The sequence below is a fragment of the Pleurodeles waltl genome, chromosome 5, assembly GCF_031143425.1.
Source record: "Pleurodeles waltl isolate 20211129_DDA chromosome 5, aPleWal1.hap1.20221129, whole genome shotgun sequence".
Lineage (NCBI taxonomy): Eukaryota > Metazoa > Chordata > Amphibia > Caudata > Salamandridae > Pleurodeles > Pleurodeles waltl.
In genome coordinates, this window is record NC_090444.1 from 1496330178 (window position 1) to 1496350083 (window position 19906).

A 19906-nucleotide genomic window follows, 5' to 3' on the forward strand; every position below is an offset into this window, starting at 1 on the left:
CTGAGGGACCTGCCACCCCTAGTGGGGAGCAGGTAGCCCCTAGGCACAAATCTCATCCCCACAACCTCCCATCTGCCACCCACCTACTGGTGGACCTGACAGTTGTATCCAAGGCCATCCATGCAGAGTGGGCTGGGAGATGGTCATGGTGGACAGTGGGAGAAGGATTTGTTCTAACAGCAGGGTGATGTAAGGCAGGACATTCATTCCATACTGGCTACTCTGTCTGACTTTTCAGAATCATTATGGGACATGCACCAATTCCGGCAAATAATCCACAGATTGACCCAGGTATTGGACAGTATGGATAAATCTAGACAAGACATGTCAAAGAAGATAAATAACATCATATCCATCCATAGGGAAGAGAGTGCAACATACCATGCCTTGGCCATGAAGATGATGGAGGACATGCCAAAGCTGATCCAAAGTTTACCTTCATGGTCAACACATGGAGGGGGACCAACACATCTACCTGGACCACAGCACACTCAGCCACTTGTACCACAAGTCAATAATGAGTTGTGTAATATGTGATGATAGTCAATTGGTTACCCTGGTTGAGGCCATAGATGTGACAATTAATGTGTGTGAGTGATACATGTGGATTTGTAGGTCCATGTGTGGAACAAGGTACCATGTCGAAAGCATAGCTAAGCCACTCCAGACTTATATTTCTGTACTTTGAATCCAGCATTTACAATGAACTACACAAGACAGAGAGGTTGGGAGAAAAAATGACCTTTCATATTAACTTGTAAAAGTTAATGCAATTAAATAACTGTCCATTGGAAAAGGAGAAAATAACTCAGATAATGGTCTTCATACAGAATGGGCAAGGGGGCTTAGTGGGCGTTGGACAAACTAAATAAAACACATCAGGAAATAACAGGGGAATCAGTCCATATACAAGGCAGAAACAAACTGTTCTCAGTCTAAACATGGATCAGTCACTGGGCATCCTTGTCGTCCTCCTTTTCCATGATGAGGTGATCCTCCAACTCTTTGGCCTCCTCCTGTCTGGCTGGAGTAGTACCAGGGCTGCCACATGAGTGTAAAACATGAGGGGTATGAGGAGTACAAGGGGAAGCAGTGCGGATAGATGTATAGGGAGACACATGGAGGGTGGTTTGGGTGGGGCAATGTGCCATGGCAGCCAATATGGCTGCCCCCAAGTAAGTGATGGTGGCATTGAAAGTGCCCATGTCTCTAACATATTGCTCTTGGAACCGACACAGTTCATTACAGATCTGCAGTAGTATCCGAGAGGACATATCTGGCTCCCATTCAGATGCCACCATCACTTCCTGGGATGCATCCACAGGAGAGAGAATACAGGGAGGGGTTTGAGTCTAATATAAGGGGTGTGGGGTGTTAGGGCATCCTTGGTTAATCTGGGCATTCACTTGGGGGGCACAAGTGGCAGGGTGTGCAGGTGTAGACCCTGATGAAATGGGGGCCTCAAGCGGTAGGGAGGTACAGGTGGTGATAGGGTCTGCTCCGGGGATATCTCAGCTGTGTCCAGTTCTTGTGTGTCAGAGGGAGTGTCAAATTTCTCCCCCAGGCCAGAAGTGCCCAGATGAGTGCCCCACCGCAATGTCTTCAGCCTCCACCCTGTTTGTTGCAGTTGTTGTAGGCTGTGCCCGAATGGGCACACTACCCCTGACTGATGATGTTCCAGGTCCCTCCTCCTCTTCACTGGAGGAAAGAGGCTATGCCCGCCAACAACTTGAGGATGCCCTGCTTTGTCCTTGGTCCTGTTCCTGGTGTTCTCGGCCAGCTAGGTCCACTGAAATAAAGGGCAAAACATAATGTAGTTGGTGTACAAGTCATAACAAAGCATGTAACTACATGAAGCAAGTGCAGACTTTGTTCTCCTTTAATCTCACAAACCAGTTAGATGTGTCTTGGAGCCAATATGTATGTGCTCTATTACCTGTGATGTCCTGAAATAGCTCACATATTGACGTCTGTCACAATTTTGGTAAGTATGCACTTATGTATTGACCACCCCTTGCCTTCAGCATTATTGCAATCAGTGTTTCCTGACCTTTCTTCATAGTCATCATCCAAAGTCAGTCTATAAGTGGAGAAGGGACACAGTCTGGATGGATATATTCACACCTAAGCATTAATCTGTGATCATCATGTCTTACAACAGTCTCTCAACAGTCTCACAATTACTATCAAATGTCATATGATGTGTAGCACTAACTGACACAACACATAAGCTGGATTGAGTGTGCATATCCAAACAAGGCCTTTGATAGGACCTTGGTTAAAATGTGAATCTAAGTATTTGAATAGCCCTGACAACATCAGATACTCCATATGTCAGGTGCCACATTTAGCATGTCAAGACTGCTTGTTGGTGGTTAGCACATGTGCATTTACCATGTCAAGACTGCTTGTTGGTGGTTAGCACATGTGCATAGTTGGTAGAGCTATCTAGACATTACATATGACATATGAGCCACTGTTGGGAAGATGTGTGCATTCCATGCTTCTTGAAAATGTTGTACCATTTTGAGTGAGACAAATATCCCAAAGTCAGACTTTACTTCAAGGCACATGATATTATATTTTACCCTGAAAAACCACACACAAAAGGCCTGCATGATACAGCATCCAACACCCAAAGGCCTCTCATCCTGACACTAGAAATTGTCTTACCCATTAATTTCCCATCGCACACAGCAGTTATAAGGGCCTTGGTTCACCAGTCATGGTGTTGTCAGTGCATTTAGTCATTCAAATGCAACTGTTAGGATAATTTCCCCAATTGTGTTCAGAACACTACAATTCCAACGATGCACTCTGGTTAGTTCATTCATTGTACTCCAATGAGGCATTGGTCTTGTAAGTACTGCAGCAATAGCTTAGATTATGTGAATGGTTACATAAAACACATGATGGTACAGCTCTGTTGCCATTCACATCATACTACCAGATGCATAATGTAGGCTATGCACCTACCAGGTCACTGCTGCTCATACCTCTTCAGCTGGGCATGGAGGGTCAGCCAGGCTGCGCTCAGGACCCTCCTGTACAATGGTGTGAGGTGGGGGATGGGAGGGCAGACCCAATAATTCCTAGGTCTTGATATCTTGATTTCTGGGCCCAGCTACTCAGGTCCTCCCATTGCTTACAGCATGTTCTGGCCTGCCGGTGGTACACAGCCACTGCACTGCAGAATTCCGCAATGTCAGCCCAGAGTCTGGCACACACAGCATTGCTAAGCTGGTCCTCTGGATCCCGATGAAGCCGAGGGTACTTATCAAGCAACCCCTCAGCTAATATGCTCAATTTATCTTCAGTGAAGGTGGGTGCCTTCTCATCAAGTCCCTCAGCCATGTTGTGGCAGTTTGGAAGAACATAGCAGCAGGATGACAGAGGATCTTATTTGAAGGAAAAGGTGACTCAAAATAACCATAAAATGGCTGCCTGCAACATCCTGTAATGCACTTCCTGCCTTGTATTTCCTCTTTGTCATTTCCTGCATGAAAAGATTGGGTTCTGGTTCAATTTTAATTCTCCACCCTGAGTGTGGAGTTTCCGCACCAGGGGCCTAACCTCTGCACCCGGGGTGTAGACTCTACACTCTGGGCAGAGACTCCACACTTGAAATGAAATGCCAGGTTTAACAAGTACAAAATCAGAAAGAAGGTCAGAAAGTTAAATTCAAGAATGGAAGAGTGTTTCATATCCCAGCATAGTTTGCCCCTTTGCATTATGGTACATGTGGTTCACATTTTGCACTTACATCAAAGTAGACTGTAGTGTTTTACCAAAGTTGGAGCTACTAGTGCTGTTTATCCCTGGACACATAGGGCCCGATTCACAAATGGCCTCTGCACGTGTGGCAGAAGCCCCTCAGTCAAGGGGGAGTTATTGAACTCAGGGCAGAATCCCCACAATGAGAATTTCAAGTGCGGGCCATTGTGAATCAGGCTCATAAATGTGTTTCTGGATATCATCCTTCACCAGTAGAGGGCAGCACTCCCAGCCCCCTTCAATACACAGAGTAGCAGGCATCCATGTTATGGCTATTCTGAGTCAGCCTCACCTCCAAGCAGGATCCTCTGCCATCCTGCTGCACTGTTGAACCCACCTCAATCAACCTGGGTGAGGGACCTGAGGACAAGGCACCCACACATTCTGTGAAACTGACATGAACATAATAAATGTGGGGGTGCTTGATAGGTAGTCTCTGCATTATGTGGGCTCAGAGGAACAGATGAGTGCTGCAGCGCATAATGAGATCTGGGGCCTTATTACACATAGGATGCACCTTTTCTGGATGTGCCACGTGCACCTTAAAACAAGTGTGTCAGGCACAGACAGAGAAAGTGTGCCCTATTACATTGAATACTGTGCCACCAGGGCAGCTGCAAACCTGCGCTGCCTTGGGGGCAGCACAGTCAAGTTAAAAACAGAGCAGCTTTGAAGTAGTCACTCCGTGTAGCACTGTGTAGGTGTCAACCGTCATGCACGTTTCATGGGGGATTAGAGATGCCCTTGCAGACATGTGCAGTGAGTGACTGCACCCACCTGCAAGTGAATGTCTTTGGCATCCGTAGGATCCCATTTCTCCCCTCCAGAGAGTTGCCATCTGGGGGCTCACCTTTTATGTGGTGCACTGTTAGTGCGTCTTCTGACAGCTCAGAGCTGAAGTGTGGCATGTGTGCAGAGGCAAAGGAATTACCTCACTTGCTTGGGTCTACACCCCCATGCAAATGAAGGGACACCCGCTGGTGATAGTGCTTGTGCTTGTGCTATATGTACGCCAGCCCTATTTGTTTTGCAGGAAGGGCTGCACACATGTCTGCAGCTCTTTCTGTAATACCGAAAAGTCCTGGGTGCACAGAGTGGGTACACATTGCCGTTGCTCACATGGGGCACTTTGTGGAATATGGCCACTGGAGTTTATTCACTGTGTGCTGCAGAGTTGTGTGTCTTTGTAACTGCAATGGGACTAGATGTGCCATAAGAGCAGGATGTGTGTGTTAGTACAACATTACCATGTCAGACAGTGGCTGCCACTCATGTCATACATCTCACAAGGTATCTGTTGAGTTAACAGGAGACAGTGACATATCATCATAGGGGTACATTAGACCTGCATGTGTGATACATTCTGCATTACACACAATACAAACTGCCTAGCCATTTTTTTAATAGAACCTGTAGGTAGCTCTAGTCGGATTCATGATGGAGACCATTTCTAATCACACAGCCCTGCCTAGTTTCCCAGGGCCGTTCATGATGTGCTAATCCAGGTCAGATAATCAGAATGAATTCTGAGACTTGTAGTTTGTTTTATTTCATAGTGAATCAGGGACAAAAATTAACCACAGTCCTGGAGTGACAAATCACATGAGCAGCTATGAACATGGACTATCGATGTCTTTGCACTTGTCCATTTGAACCATGTTGTACATACAACAGACATAAAGCGACACTGCCACATGATTTGCAGCATGCACACATACAAGGAGCCTGATTCATAAAGTGCCTCTGCCCTTGTGGCAGAGGCTCCCCAGTTGTGTGAGAGTCTCCAAAATTGGGGCTGAATCTCTGTATGGTGAAATCTAATTGCAGTGATTCCGCCTTGAGTACAGAGTCCCCCCTCTAATGTGGCACCTCCACCCAGATGGCAAAGGCCCTTTGTGAATCAGGCACTCTTGTGAGACTGTCTAGGGAGGTCTCACACTTGCACTGACATTTAATCCCCCCAGTCAATGGCAACCTAAGAGATGTTTCCACACTAATCACTGACATGAGCACATAACATATTGCATGGCCAATCTTTTGACTCTTTTGTCAGACACTATGTATGGCTTACAAAATCCTATTAGGATATAGGGCACTCATTATGAGATTGGCGGCAAGTGTGTCCTACTGCCACGGTGACGGCCGCCAAGATACCGTTACCATGGCTACCGACCGTCCATGGCATTATGACCGTAGCCGGAATTCTGCCAGAAGGCCTGTGGAATTCCGGCTACGGGCATGGCGGCGGACAGTGATAAGGTGGTGCTGCTGGGAGCAGCAGCGCCACGCCAGCAAAACACCGCCTACCGTATCATGTTCTATGATATGGCCTGGCGGTGTTTTGCTGGCGGACGCTGCTGCTGGCAGCATCGCCATGTCCCGTCTCCTGCCGGAGGACCCCCTGCAAGCGGGCAAGTCAGGTTCTCCGACAGGAGAGGGAGATGGGGGGGTTGGGTGCATGTGTGGGTGTGTGTATTACTGTGTTTAAATGCATGCATGCGTGTGTAATGTGTGTGTGTATGAGTGGGTGTGTGTGTACGTGCATGTTGTGTCATGTGTTTGCGTGTGCCTAGATGAATGTTCATGAATTCCCTGGCACTGATAGCGCCTACCGCCATGGTTTCCATGGCAGTACAGAACCCACTGAAACCATGGCGGTGGGCGGGGTCAAAATGCCATGGGCGGCCTAGTGACGGCCGCTGGGCTGGAGACTGTAGTCTCCAGCCCAGTGGTCGTTACCTCCGTGGCAGTCGTTGTGTTGACTTGGCAGTTTGGCTTTGGCCAAACCACCAATGTCATAATAGTGGAGGTATGTACTGCCAGCCTGTTGGCAGTAATACCTCCAGTATAACACCGACCGCCGGGGTCATAATGACTCCCATAATTTGTTGACAGAGTGTTAAAAGTCCAACTATCTTTGACAACAGACTGCAAACCGCACAACGGCTTTAACGCAACGTGTTGCTCAGGCGTAAAAAGTGTCAACCAGCTGGCCATGCACCTACATACCCTGCCCTCTGTTTTTTACAATGGCCCAGTTGCCTGGATTAAGACCTAGATGAGAGTCCATAAGTATGTGTAAGCCATTATTGAATTCTATGTTGTGCAAAACACAATAGGCTACTATTATTTTGCACACAACTTGAGGGGAATACAGCAGCACCCCCACGTATGGTCAAGTCTGAATCTTAACTTCAGGAGACTGAAACTGTACTCAATGGTGGCTCATGTATGTATGTGCGCCCTATTGTACCTCCGCTGATGTACAGTGGTTGCTCATCGGTTTAGTGTGAGGAGATGAGGGAAGAGTGCATCACCTGAGGAGGAAAATGAGGTAATATTTGTACATGTCCCTCTTGTATATGTACAGTACATGATGTATGAAATGGTACATGCTGTGTCTATTGGGGACATGTATGTGGCATGAGGATTAGTGTTGTATAATGGATGTGTATATTAAAAAAAACATTTATACATGTCAGACTTCTGTGGTGCTTGGTACTTACCCAGTAGCCACATGTTGCTAAATTTTCCTTCTGCCATCCACTGAGCAAGAGGTGACCTGCAGAATACATAGCTGACATGGGTACTGCCTGGCAACACTGCATGCACACCAGTAAAGCTATCACTGGCATCACAGAAATCCTGCATGTTGATAGAGTGTCAGCAGTGTCTGTTGCAGAAGATGTGTGTTTGTCGAGAGGTGGCTGAAGAGCCACATGAGTGCAATCAATTAAACCTAGCACACATGGGAAGCGGGAAAAGAGGTAGCAATCCCTAGCTACCCTTTGCCTTCTGGCCAGTGTATGGGGCATTTGTGTGTAGATATGGGCTCTTCTATTCATGCAGCTCAGTATCTGAAGCAAGCATCGGGACTGGCTTGTCTAAGAGAAACCCACAATGTCACTGGACACCCTCTGGAATGACCCGATAGCCAAAAAATGGAGACCTGCTAGGATATTTACATAGGCTGGGACAGCGTCACGGAGTCAAGATCCTGCTCCCTTTCACAAACCATTGCCAAGATGACATCAGGAGGAAAACAGTATCTGGCCCTGACATACTGGCTGGATAGCCCAAATAGGTTTATCCTTTGTCTGAAAATCCTCTCTACCATCCTCCTCCTTCTTCTCCTCAAATCGTTGTGTAGCCCTGAAAGGGGCAAATCAACAAACACATTCAGTGACATCTTGAAAGATCTGAAAGGATTTGTTTGTCACAGTTCTGCTTTTATGTGTGCAGCAAAGCTGGGACTGGCTGTTGGGCTGAGGAGGTTCAGCTGGTGCTTGGTGGGGGTATGGTAGGCACTGACACAGGTGCGTCAAGATGAAAGATAACTTCCTCCGCCTCGAGTGTGGAGATTCCGCCCTGAGTGCGGAGACTCAGCACTGAGTGCAGATGTAAAGATACTACACACAAATGCCTTTTGCGAATACCGGAAAACGTAAACTTAGACCTTTGGTCTAAACTTTACTAAAGTTTACCTTTGTGAATCAGGCCCATAATTCTTAGGCCATGAGTGACTAAATGATGTGTCTTCTTGTACAGGTGGACTAGCTCTGACACAAAAGTCGGACTAAAAGGTCAGGAATTCCTATCTGAGCCTTGATACACTAGATTGCTAGCCTGAAGCCTTAAGTGTGATCTTCCTTTTTCTGTAATCCCCACACTTTCTGTTTGAGCAATAAGGCCTGACCTTTCAAATTTCTGACACTCATTTCAATCACACAAGATACCCAGATGTTGGTTCCAAGCTTACTGTGTTACTGACGAGCGCTCATCATGACAAAATCAGCCTTGGGTTAGTTGTGTTACAGTTCAGGGAATACCTGGCTTGGCAGTTTGGGCTGGGCTGTTCTTATTGGAGCAGGGTCTAGACTGGTTTGCTTATGGCTGAGACTAAACTGAGGTGGCATGATGAGGAAAAGAACAGTGGGTGGCAATTCTACCCTTAAGTGATTGCTAGTGATTAGACTTATTGCACGTATTCCTCTCATCACCTGTTGTGTGTTTGAGGTACTGCACTAAATAGTGACAATATGTCGCTACTATGCTGACTGTGTCACTGGAACAAAGCTACACCTGACTGATGAGCCCCAATAAGGGCAAAAATGGTCTTGGGTTTCTTATGTTTCAGTTAAAGGGAAGGCCTCGTTTGGCAGTTCGGACTCGACTGTTCCTGTTGGAGCAGGGCTAAGACTCACTGGCATCTGACTGGGTCCAAGTAATTGCCAGTGGTTAGACTTAGTGCAAGCATTTTTCCCATCACCAGTTGTGTGTTTTAGGTCCCTTGTTTAGCATGGCATAAGACGGTAGGCAGATACAGCTTACCCAGACAGTTGAAGTGTATTTGCTGCTTCCTGTGGCTGGAGAGTGAATGCAGGGCTAACCTTAGAAATTCAATGAGGGCCATTTTAGCAAAGGGCTGTTGGTTAGTTCTTCCTGAGCACTGACATTTGATAGACCTTAGAAGTGAGGAATGGGACTGCTGTTTATGTTGTTCAATATGAGGTAGTTTCTACGCATAGCCTGCCCTTTTGTTAGTTATTCTTGGAGGGTGATGACAACTAGGTGCAAAAATCTCATATTACATTGTGCCCTTGTTTTGTATAATCCTGTGTGGAGCTGGCACCATTGCTACTTGATATGAGTGCCATCACCTTGCACAAAACCTATGTAATTTGAAAGTGGACCAACTCATGATCCACATACCTATCTGTAAAATGAATGTAAATGTGGTACCCAAACCACCCATACTTTGTTCCAGTTCTGAGTTTTCCTAGATCAAGAGAGGAATTGCTTTGCAGGGTATTCAGAGGATTACTGTGTGAACATGGGGGGGAGCGGGGGGGGGGAGGATTTAATTGCTGTGTAAGTATTTGTCTGTCAGTTTGAAATTGTACATTCCCGCCAGTGACCCTGAAGGACTGTGCTGCCACGGCCACTGCCACTAGACATTGCCTTTCATGAGGAGCTGCTGCATCAGCTTAGGAGCTGGAACTGCCTTAGACAGGTGCCTGACTTAATCTACCCGAAAGTCTTAACTAAAGACATGCACTCCTCCACATCGGCATCCAATTTCGCATGCACTATCATGCTCCAACGATTATATATTTTTTCCTTACATACAAAGACAGAACCACAATTTTATCATCATTGCCTTTTCTAATTCTAGTTGTTATTGTGTACAGTTATGACATCAGGGAAAACAAGCATGTACACACCTCAGGTTTACCTGGTATTCCTTCTCAAGAAAAAACACATTCTATTAAGAAACAGCCCAGTAGTACAGAGGAATACATTTTATATATGTTATGTATGTGTTTCACTGGAAGACACTTTAAGAAAAAGACATTACACCTTACAAATATGTACCTTTTGTGGTATGATTGTAAAGACTAGCTTGGCCATTTAAAGCTTGGAGAACAGGGCCCTACCCTGCCAAAGTCAGCCTAAGCAAGTTCCACCACCAGACCCCTATGTCCAAAGGGCTGCGAGGTGAATGTAGCCATATCAATACATGTTTTGCCTTCCTAGGACTGCTACATGAAGCATTGCGGACCCTGATAGGTAAAAACATTATCAATGGTCAAAACATACAGGGACATAGATTTTTTTAATTAATACAAAAATCGCCAACTACCCCTTAGGACAAAAACTTTGACAAAAAATTGATTGTGTAGGTGGAAGCACATTCAGCAAAGTGATTCCACTTAGCCAATGGGCTCTCTAGTGTATAGATAGATTTACACGGGGCAGCCAGGCGAAGGCCTTCCTGACATTGGACAATTCACAGACTGCCCTCCATACTCTAAATTACCTTCAAACCGCTGTTTTAATAACATTTGACCGCTGTATATTTTTGTTTCCTTCTGTAGACAAAAGCCCTCATTCTATCGATTAAGAATTCTTACACAACCTGAACAAAGGTATCACATTAAAATGTCTGAGTAGAGCAATCAACAGTTGAGAGGTGGCCAGTTAATATTTGGAGAGTGACAGGAATTGTGTTGCACACTGTGTGCATTACTTTTAATAACTTGGTCCGTTTAACCTTGAAAACACAGTTTTGTTAAATTCTACTGTTACCCAGTAGATGCTAGATTGTGTTAGGTGTGGCAAAACAATATTTACAAAGAAGGTGCTGCAGCGGAATCACGTTTTTTTTTCAAGTGGCCCTAGTTAAGTGAGTCTTTTGCATTGAACCCATCTCTACAGTTATGAAATAAAATAGGCTTAGGCGCACCTGATTAAAAAAAATGCTATCTTTGGATTCTTTAGACACGGCAAAACGTTACCTTGCAACTAAAGTACAATTTCTGGCCTATGTTATAAAGAATCTGATAACCTCACAGATGGGAGATCACAGTAACACAGTGACCTGACCTAAAATGATTGCCCCCTCCTCCCCCCACACACACACACAATGTGAAGAGGGGGGTCTTTGAACTCCCTTATCTCACACATATTGATTGGCCTTGGGCTGACAGGGGGTTCCCTCAGAGGATGGGAGGTCCTGAACGGATGGGGCCGTTTGTGCTGTAAGGGCTGCAGGAGACTGTGATACATCCCTGCTGTGACATAAGCACAGAAGTTTGCAGAACATTTGATGAGATAATAAAGGATAATAGATCTGCATGCAAACTTTGAAATCACTGACCGTGCCCTTCTTTCGGACTGGCTAATTTCACTACAGGGCCATCTGAGAGGTTATTGTAGGTTTGGTGTTTTCCAAGATCTTTCCCCCCATTTATTTTTTTCGAAGGACGTCCAACCAGCCAGAAGGTCTTTCTTTCAGTCAGTCTCCTTTGTTCATTGGTCTGTTGTACTGTTCTTCACATTTTACTTTAGTCCAACACAGCATAGTCAAGATGTCAGCCCACTTCAGCCATTGGCTACCATTGCTGTGAGTGGCAGTCTTTTGCCTCGGCTCGCTACCGTCATCCCCTCATTAAGCTGGGCACTTTAGGGGGACAAACCTTCCCTTCCTTAATATGTTTTTCAGCTTCCTCGGCAGCTCACCAGGTGCCACCACTCCCCTGTCCTGCATGTAGCTACTGGCGCACAACAGATGTTTTAGAAGGAATGTGTCAGCTAAACGCTCTGTAAGGATTCTAATTATCTTTGGTGAACGGGTTATTTTGTCTGCATATAAATGTTTCCCCCATTGGTTAGATGTTAACAAAGGTCTTGATGAAAAAATGTGTCTCAGCATTCTTGCTTTGATACACAAACATTTCGCGTTGTGAGGAGAAGCACCTGCGAGAAAGGTCAGAAGTGGGGAACCAGGGTTGAGTCTGGGGTCGGCTCAACATTCTGTTATTCTGGGCAAATCACTTAATCTCCCAATACCTAACCTTCTGTAATGTAATTTAGTGTTTATGTGTGTCGCTCTGATGTCTTTGAGCCAGTTTACACTATATTAAACTGAAAAAATTATAGGGCATATTTACAAGCCCTTGCTGCCGCCTCGTCATCAATTTTTTTTCCGCTAAGACAATGTTAGGGAGGCCATTCCTCTGCGCCATGTTTACCAAGTGGTGCAATGTCTGCATTGTGCCACTTTGTAACCCCTTGCGCCACATTATGCCTGTGCCAAGAATGATGTGTGCAAGGGAGGCATTCCCCCGCAGCGAGGCCCAAAAAAATGGTGCACTGCAGGCGTTAAAGTGATGCTCCTGCTAATGTACCGGTCGCAAATAAGTAAACTTACAAGGGCACGCATAGGTCGATTAACCTTTTTGACTCGTTTAAAATGATCTTGCCATAGCTCCAGCATAGGACAGAATAATCAATACACAACAATCGATAAACATTTAGTCAGATCAATAATCAACAGAGTCAGTCATTTTCATACTCCATGACTTTTCAGCCATGAATAACCACACCTTTAGTAAAAGTTTAATAATTTTATTTGCCTTATTTTAACAATACTAAGTCATATGGATTAAATCAATTCAAAATGCATATGAGGGCAGTATTAATTAGCCATAAGAGGCCAGAAACACTATCTAATCAAGGCTTGTATCACAATACATTCTAGAGCATTAGTGCAAATCAATAATAAAGTCAGCTTCAATATCTCAACACTGTCCATAAAGTTCAGCAAAATAGTTTGTCAAACATTGTCTCTGCAAGCTTGTCAATTGTCAAGTAGAAACTCTCATCGAACCCAGATTAGCATCAGCATGTGGGGCTTCATGCAAAGAACATGAATTTGGAAAACATCTAGCTAAGGAAAACTAACTAAGACAGCACAGTTGGTACCTAGAAACAAAAGGCACAGAAATACATCTCAGTCATATTGTCATATATACCTATCCACGGTATAGGTCAACAAACAGAATCAGTCTTTGTCCTCAGGCCATCAATCGATCAGCATCACATCAGGCTCTCAGACAGAGAGTGTGAGCCCAATGACAGAATCTCAACTTTCTTACAAAGTCTCAATACTGCATCACGAAATCAGAATAAGGTCTGAGGTCTTTTCCCTCTGTCATGTTGTTCTATCAAAGTCACCCAAACCATCCCCCAATTTCCAATTGGTCAATTAATTGTATGTTATTACTCTGTCCAATGACTTAACTGTCCCAAATCTATGAATTCTAATATTTCTTCTTTCTCATGTCGTTGATTGGTCCGCCTTACGATGTTCTCATCATCCGGCTCGTCAGGTATCAATTTTTTTGCATCTTCTTCTCCACTCAGTGTCTTCATTGTTCGCATCCTGGGAAAGTACAGCTAGCACATATTATATACAGTATGTTACATTTCTAGAGACATCATCTCCTGTCCGTTGGTTCCCATAGAAAGCCTCGGTTAAGAGTTTTATTAAAACAATGATCATTTCACAGCTAGTTCACTCGCTCAGCATTTTCTATTAAATGCTAAGAAATACAGCTTTTGAATGAGGCCTGGCAACTAGGCCAAGACATTCGCTAAGTTAAGACCTACAAATAATAAGTAGGAACATAATTCATAACTCTCAATGTGGCATATTACTACATTAATCGAATACATTTTCAATATGTTATAAGTGTTAATCATTTATTTAGTACATTTTGTGAAGACTGGTGGCCATTCTATGAGGTCACAAATTCAAACGTGCACATTATTTTTCTACATTATTTATTTTCTACATAAGGCATTATTCAAAATACATAAACACTCATTAAAAATTTGTAATTAGGACATCTGCATCAGCAATCCCTCCTCTGATGACTTAGGGCCAGATGTAGGAAGGAAAAAATTTGCGAGTCGGAAATTGCGAGTCATTGCAACTCGCAATTTCCGGCTCGCAAAATGGGATCCAACAAAAAAAAGCGACTTCAATTTGCGACTCGTAAATTATGTTGCACCGCAGATTGCGAGTCTGTTGTTAGCGAGGACGCTTTTTGCGACCTCGCTAAAAACAAACTCGCAATTTGCGAGTCGGGTGTCACAAATTGCGACTGTGCCCAAAATTGCATACAGGTGCAGAAAAACAGTTGGAAAAACACTTCCTGGCTCATGCTGATGACATCAGAGCCAGGAAGTCCTCGAATACAGCTGGGAGGAGGGAGGACCACACCCTTTTCAAACTGCTGAGCAACTACCTGGAGGAACAGCTGCAACCATGGAAGACACAGGCAGTGCTGGAAGGAAGAGGAAATTGAAATTCTCTGAGAAGGAACTTGAGGTGCTGACAGAGGAATGCTGCCAGCACAATGACCAGCTTTTTGGAAAGGCAGCCCTGAGTGTCCCAGACACTGAAAAGAGGAGGATCTGGCAGGACATCCAGGAGAGGATCAATGCCATAGGGGTAAGCCACTGAAGCATCGACGAAATAAAAAAACAGTGGTATGACCTGCGCTCCAGGACAAAGGAGAGGGTGGCAGAGCGCCTCAGGGAGATGAGGGGCACAGGAGGAGGTTCATCCACCATCCCACCACCCACAGCCATAGAGGAATTGGTTGAGCAGACCCTGGAGCCTGAGGCAATGTCAGGAATGGGAGCACTGGACACATCAGCGCAAGGGACATCAAAAAGTGAGTACCATGAAACATGCATGTACACCTATAACTGCTATACCCGCACTCACCTAGTACACAGCAGCATGCACAACCAGACTAGCTCCATTCCAGACTAGCAACCACCAGAATGGTGCATTATGGCCACTGTAGTACAGTAGGCAGCATATAGGCAAATGTTTATTAGGAGGCATACAACAGATGATACATATTGACAGTGTGTTCACTATGTCCCACAGGTCTCCCACACAACACCCCCACCAGCCACACCATCCAGGGTGAAGAAAGCAGGCCACAGGCAGGGCAGGAGGCTGCAACAGCCACTACAGGGCCCAACACCACACCACCACAGTTCCCACCAGATGAAGAAGTGGACATGGAGTAAAGAGACACAACACCTGGTCCCAGCCACAGTGTGAGACAGCAAGACCCAGAAACACCACTGCGTCGCAGATGCAGACTCCAGGTCCAGGCAGTGTCCCAGGAGGATATAGGAGACGCATCCATGTCTGCAGTTGAGGCATCCCTCCTATCTGGTCAGTGCCTGCAAACAAGACAATTGAGGATTATTTCTGGGGCAATGCAGAGGATGGAGCACAATTTTACTCATGGCCTGGCAGAAGTGAACACACAGTTCACAAGACTGAATGACGATGTCAGTGACCTAGCACTATCAATACGACAACTGGTGATGGAACTGGTGGCAGAGAGACAAAGTGCAAGGCGCCGTGAGCGCCAACTAGTGCAGAGATTAGACTGCATGGCAGCATCCATTGTCCGTCTTGCACTGAACACCACAGGCCTGTCACGACGTACCGTGAGCCTGCAGGTGGACCTGTGCCACTTTGCAGGGGATGTGGCGCGGGGACTGGGCCGCATTAGCCACGCTGTGAACATGCTGGAGGCCAGGCAGGTGGCAAGGGGCACGGCTGAGACACCTCAGGACAGTGAGGAGGGGTCCACCATCAGCAGCGCATCTGTCACAGACACACGTGTCTTGCGGAGTGGCAGTGCATGTCAGGGGTCTGCTGACCCACCTAGCACGAGCCATGCTGGGCGTACCAGGAGGAGGTGTTAGGCCCAAACACTGCAGGACTCATGAGGCACATGGAGTTAATGTGTCCTTATTGACGGTGGACATGTGCAGCCCCTTACCAACAGTTTAGTTATTTCGTTATTAGGTTCACTTATTAAAATGTTTTGTTTGATCCACTTCACAACTGGGCTCTTTGTGTGTGACATTAGTGTGTGTGGTGACAGTTGCCACGTACCTTCCAAAGTATTGGTTTGCAATGTGGTTCCGTCTCTGTCTGCCTTGATTTGCAATTCTTCTATCCCCAGGCTGGCGATGTGGTAGCTCTTGCTCGTAATCCTCTGAATCTGGGTCTTCAGGGGTGAGATGTAGCCCACGTCTGGTGGCAATGTTGTGCAGAATAGCGCATGCGCCAACTATCTTGAAAGCTGTTATTGGGGCATACTGGAGTGCACCTCCACTTCTGTGGAGGCATCGGAATCTTGCCTTTAACAGTCCAAAGGTCCTCTCTATGACATTTCTGGTCCGCCTATATGCACTGTTATATCGCTTCTTATTCTCATTGCTGGGTGTTAGGTACGGGGTAAGTATCCATGGTCGTAGCGCATATGCACTGTCACCTGTTTGGCAAAAATGAACAATGTTAGCAGAGCATGGATGGTTTCTACAGTGACCTGTGTGTATGGCTTCAGGGTGTCTGCAGCAATACCTAATAGATATCCGTCTCCAAACTCCCCATCTTCTAGGCGTTGGTGTATCCCACTGTGCCTGAATATGTAAGAGTCATGTGTATTCCCTGGAAATTTGGCTACCATGTCAGTGATGACATAATGGGCGTCACATACCACCTGGATGTTCAGTGAGTGTGTACACTTCCTATTGCAGAACAGATATTCCAGATTTGCAGGAGGGCATATTTGTATATGTGTCCCGTCTACACACCCTATTACATGTGGGAAGTTGGCAATTCTGTAGAATTCCAACTTGGTGCTGTTGATTTCTGCCTCATTCCTGGGTAGGTATATGTATCTTGACATGTGTGTGAGTATGGCATCCAGGAAACATCTGAAGAACCGTGAGAGTGCACTTTGGGATACCCCACCTGCTACTGCAATCACCCCCTGATAGCTACCCGAGGCCAAGAGGTTCAGTGAGCATAGCACTTGCACATGTGTGGGGATAGCGCTGCCGTGCACAGTCTGGCGTTGAAGCTGAGGATTGAGTAGATCAATTAATTCTAATATTGCTGCACTGCTGAGTCTGTATTTGTCATAAATCTCCTCCTCAGTTTGTTGGAAAAGGTTCTGCCTGGTTCTGTATATCCTCTCCTGTCTCTGGCTCCTCCTCCTCCTCCTCTGCTGTGCGGCGTGGACCCTCCTCCTCCTTGCTATCACATATATTTCAGCCATTTTTAGTAACCCAGATGCCTTCTGGGTCTCCTTTTATACTTTGGTTATGGTTACCACCTGCTCTGACTTAGTGGTAATTTGGGTGTGCAAAATGGGCTTTTTGCGACTAGTCGCAATTTGTGACTGGCTTTTGCATATGGTTTGCGACTCGCAAATTGCGTCTACCTGTTTGCGGGTCACACAATGGGGTCGCTATTTTTGCGAGTCGGTAATGGCTCGCATCGCAATTTGCACTTCGGAAATGGGATTTCTGCATCCCATTTCCGATTTTGAGGGGTCGCAAATTGCGATTCGGGCCATTTGCGAGTCGCAAAGTTTTGCTACATCTTGCCCTAAATGTGTCATCACACCAAATTTACCACCAACTATTTTACAGCTCAATTTCTTCTAAATTGTTTCTTCTCCTTGAATTTTCTCTATAGATTCTTTCCCTATTTCCCTCTTTTCAGCTTCCGGTCACCATTCAATTCTCCTTCACTTAATTTTTCTTTTCTCATAGTATCTACATCTTCCTCTCTTGTTTGATTGACAACCACTTCTTTCCTCTTCTCTACTTTCGATTCAGGCCACTTATCACCCTTCCTTGAACCTTCAGTCAATATTGTCTTCAGGATTGAACTCAAATCCTTTTCTTTCTCTAAGGGGTTTTCTCTTGACAGACCTGCAACAGGCACAGGAGGAGTGGGATCACCTTGACTATTATCCAGCTCAACTCCTTCCCCTTCTGGGTCTCGTATTTGCTCTGTTTGCCTCTCAGATTTGTTTGTTTCTGGGAGAGCCCCCTTTGTACTAAGCTCTCCTGCTGCTTCAGTCACAATAGGTTCTCCAGCACCCTCCTGTAGGTCTCAACCCTTGTCTCTCAAAGGAGTGATGGACCTGTCCTCAACAAGCTCAGGTTCAGCTTAAGTTCCTCCTTGTTCCTTTTCTGGTTCCGGTGCTGGAATTTGCCTCACAGTTGTTGGTACTCTCAACAACGCTTCTTCATGATCCAGTGGACATGCCACTTTCCTCTTGTGACTCACGTGAATCCAGTTTGGGATCCCTGCACACTTCACAGCTGTCATAGTCATTAAGATCACTTGATACGGTCCCCTCCAACGAGGTTCCAAACACGTCTTACGCATGTGCTTCCAGCCAACAACCCAGTCACCGGCTCTCAGATTGTGCCCTGGATCGTGGATTGGTGGCAGTGTGGTGGCCTCCACCTGCTGAGAGAAAGAGCGGACTACATCAGCCAGACCCTTGCAGTAATCCAAAACCATATCATCTGTAATGTTGACAAGTGCATTGGCTGGAACTGCTGGCAACTTCATTGCTCTGCCCATGAGGATCTCATGGGGAGACAACCCTGTCTTCCTGTCAGGTGTATTTCTCATTAACAACAAAGGCAATATATCAGGCCATTTCAGATTCGTAGCTGCAGACATATTTGCAATCCTTGACTTCAGACTACCATTCATCTGCTCCACTAGTCGTGATGCTTCAGGGCGATAACTACAATGCAACTTCTGCTTAATGTTCAATGCTGCACCCAATATATTGATCACTTCGTTACTGAAGTGTGTTCCCCTACCTGGTTCTAAAGAGATCGGAAATCCGAAGCGCGGAATCAGTTCCCTAAGCAACAATTTGGCTACTGTGAGGCTATCATTTCTCCGTGTAGGATACGCATCAATCCAGGGACTAAAAATGCATACAATCACCAACACAAACCACCACACGCAGGCATCTGAATGAAATCCAATTTCATTTTGCTGAATGGACCTCCTACTCTTCCAATGTGGCTCAAATTAACCACATTCCCTTTCCCCGCATTTAATTGCTGACAAATGACACAGCTATGGCAAACTGCGTCAGCTGCTTGTCTAAACTTGGGGTTAAACCAATCAATTTTGAAGAGACGAACCATGGCATCCCTCCCAATGGGTGCCTGACCATGATAGTACCTCGCCATCTGAGACGACAGACTATTAGACAATACCGTCTGACCCTCCTCAAATACCCACAACTCATCCTGTCTTTGAACACATTTCATTTTGCTCAATGAGCATTTCTCCTTTTTGTCGACATTACTCTGCAGAGTTTTTAATTCTTCTAATGTGTTGATCACTTTTAATGCAAAACTTGCACATGTAGGGGCATATTTATACTCTGTTTGTGCAGAATGCGCGTCAAAATGTTTGATGCACAATCGGCGCAAACCCTGCCCCATATTTATACTTTGACGTCCGACGCTGCGGGCATCAAAATTACACCATGTGCGTCATTTTTGGAAGGGGGAACCAGCCTTGCGTTAATTAAATGCAAGGTAGGCGTTCCCTTCCAAAAAATGACTTTAAGGCCTTTGCCCCATATTTATACTCTGACGTCATTTTGACGCACAGGAGGGGGCCGGCCTTAAAAAATGGCGCACAGCCTGATGGGCGCAGTTTTTTAACACCTGGGTCAGGGCAGGCGTTAAGGGACCTGTGGGCTTAGAAGGAGCCCAGAGGTGCCCTCCCATGCCCCCAGGGACACCCCCTGCCACCCTTGCCCACCCCAGGAGGACACCCAAGGATGGAGGGACCCATCCCAGGGAAGTTGAGGTAAGTTGGGGTAAGTTTTTTTTTTTGTGGCATAGGGGGGCCTGATTTGGGCCCCCCTACATGCCACTATGCCCAATGACCATGCCCAGGGGACAT